This window comes from Nannospalax galili, unplaced genomic scaffold (genome assembly GCF_000622305.1).
Source record: "Nannospalax galili isolate Female #2095 unplaced genomic scaffold, S.galili_v1.0 scaffold2, whole genome shotgun sequence".
Classification (NCBI taxonomy): Eukaryota; Metazoa; Chordata; class Mammalia; order Rodentia; family Spalacidae; genus Nannospalax; species Nannospalax galili.
In genome coordinates this window covers 472,083-475,401 of record NW_008348412.1, presented here as the reverse complement: position 1 = coordinate 475,401, position 3,319 = coordinate 472,083, and positions in this window count along the sequence as shown.

Below are 3,319 nucleotides of genomic sequence, written 5' to 3'. Positions count from 1 at the left end.
TGTGTGTGTGTAGTATTTTGTGTGTGTGCCTGGTATGGCTGGATCACTTCCTTTTGCTCCCTGAGGCATTCCTTGGCAGAAGTGTGTACTGGACTTTGGGAAAGGCATCGGTCTCCTCTGGCTTGATCAGCCTTTGTTCACCTAGGGGAAGGAAATTGCAGCTGCAGGAGGTCTAGAGACTACTTGACTGCCTAGCTCCTGTGAGCTGGTATAGTGGCAAAAGTATGCCGTGCAGATAGGGGGCCAGAGACTTCTTACTTCGTGCTCGCGGGAGTGGAAGTGTGCACGAGAGGGCCGGAAGGTTGAAGGACTTCTTTCTTGTAAGTGCTGGGTTCTTCCGGACAAGGAAAGTGTGTACTGGAGATGGGAGGTCAGGGACTCTTTATTTGCCTGAGCTGAGTATTGGCAGACCTACCTGGGCTGAATGTTGACACAGCTGGCTCCAGACGCAGAGGATCCAGAGACCCCTTACCTGACTGCAGTGGGTGCTGGTTGGGTGCCAGAAGTACGCACCACAAGAAGAAATTCTGGTGATGCCTAATTTTCTGTTCTGGGTGCTGGTGTCCCAGGGAAGCGGGTGTGAGGCATCTATATCCAATATCCACTAATGAAAACATAACGCTGGTTACATAATTTAGTTTTTGTCAACCCAAATTTTCTTCTGCTTATATTTCATTGGTGTGCATATGAAAATAAATGTACACTATTTCTGTCCTATTGCATTTTACTCATTCCCCCTGTAGTTTATTATATTTTCTTCCTTGTTCATTCTGCTACCTTCTATTTTCAAATAAACTTTGACATTTACAATAAGTTTAGATTAGAGAGAATATCAAATAATGCAGTTTTATTATATCCCACTCCCAGTTTCACTTATTAACATCTTAGTTTAGTATGTAATGTTTGTCACAACTGATGAACCAAAAATGAATCATTAACTAACGTACACAGTTCATTCAAACTTCATCCATTTTTTTCTCTTTTTCTTTTTGTTCCCAGAAAAAAGTCTTTTTTAATGCTCAAGGATCTCATCTATGATACCACATTTTATTTAGTAATCGTGCCTCTAGTTTGTGACCGTTTCTTACATTTTCCTTAATTTTTGGTGATTTTTGACAATTTTGAGTACTACTGGCTAGTTTATAGAATGTCCATCACTGGAGCTATCTGATTTTACTCTCAAGATCAGACATTGTATCTTTGGAAGGAAGATCACAAAGGTTAAGTGTTATTATTATGTTGAATCATCATTATTTGTTATCATATACCTTATTACTACTAATATGAAGTAATATTTACCAGGATTTTTTCCCATTGTAAAAGCAATACCCCCTTCTTTTTCATAATGTATTTTAAAAGAAGTTACTGTATGAGGCCCACATTTTAGGAGTAAATAGGGTAATGTTTCACTTTATTGAGTGTAAAATACCTACCTAGATTACTTGGAAAACATCACAGACTTTACCCATGTCATAAACAAGAAGGAAGCCATTGGAGTTCTGTTGCTTTTCTAGAAAAGAGAAGCTAATGTAAATTATAGAACAGATGAGAACATATTGTTCTTTGTTATTGAACAATATATGTTTATAGCAGATTTTACTTTCTATTCAGGAACAATCTTGCCTGGGCTCAGAAAAGACATGGACAGAGGTGATGATCACATAAGTCCTAAAACTCTGTTTTTATGTACGTTTCTGCTTACTTACATTCATACATTAATGTATTTAACAACATTTTCAGCATAAGTATGTGCTAAGGGTTAACCTATTTGGAGATTAGTTGCTCAAATATTGTAAATTTCAATCTATAAAAAGTTTTAGCTATGTAAGATACCCTTTGTTCAATTATCACATTTTAAAAAATTGAATAACTCATAAAAGACTGATTTGTTTCTCCTTTCTTTTCTGTTCATATTTGCATTTAAAAATAAATTTAACTAGATTTTTTTGTGTGACTAGATATAGTTTGGCATTAAAAATTGGTATGTTTGTTTAGAATGATGTGAGTTTTTTTCTGTTCATATTCAATGAGATCATTCTAGTCTAGTATATGTGAATATTTACATTGTTGTTATTCAAATATATTAGTTAGGGATTTTTGGATGGGAAATAACGGAAGCACAATTAATCTAGACTGTAACAGAGTGTGATGATACATGGTTGATATAATTGATAGATTTTGGTATAGAGTTGGCTTCTGAAACAAATATGCAGCAACGAATCTTTATGGCAAAGAGAATTTGAACAGTTCTTCGTGGTTCTGGAGGCAAGCAGTCTTCTTAGACAAGATAGCTTCTGCTTTCTGAATAGCTCCAGTTACAGTTTTAGGGGATGAGCTCCTTGTCTCTGCTTGAATTACTTGTAGAGCCAATCACTATGGCCACAGCCATGAGATACTTTCTTAATTTGGACAGAACATGGAGGTGAGGAGTATTTGCTACACTTGTTGTAGAGAGACCAAGACTGAGAGAAACTATTTCTCAGTTAGTTACTGGGCAAGCCACACACACACACACACACACACACACACACACACACACACGTATGTATGTTTATTATACCTTTTTTTCATGGCAAGTAGATTTCAAATACAGTCATACTGATGTGGGACAACTTAGCACCCTTACAATCTGTTTTCATGAAACTTCAGGCATTTTGGGGATTTCCATGTAGCAGATGTATCAACTATAAATCAACTTACATTTGTATCACATTAATTTTCTTCAGAAAATCTACCAAGGGACACAGTCTTAATCCTATTTAAACCCTTGAATGTAGTTCTATAGATTTTTTAAAAATATTTTTGTAATTCTGACCTGCATTTAACTCATAGATTTATACTTCAGCCTTTATCAAGTTATCAGGGTTTACTGTAGTTTCAAAGCCTTTCAGAAATAACTCTTGTAGCTTTTATGATAATCTTGATATTTTGTACATAGATTGTAGGGATTTTCAAGATTTTGTTTCTATTTCTATCTTAACTTTTTCTGATCCTATCAGAGTACTCTAAATCCTTTACTATTTAACAATGATTGATTTTCAATTTCCAGACTTATAAAAGGTAGAAGTACATTAGAAGAACTTTCTGTGTCAACAAGTCATCATTCTTCCTGTTTCCCACACTTAAGGTAAAGAGCCATCCCTCCAGTTTTTACCACTACCTCATTTTCTGGAATGAAATTAAACCATGATTCCTGAATAGAAAGAAAAACAATAAGAACATCGATATCTGTATTTAGTAATCAATAACAAATAAAATAGAAATTACTCCTGCTTGAATCTCTACACTCCCCAAATTGCTATAATTTAGTTCAATCCTG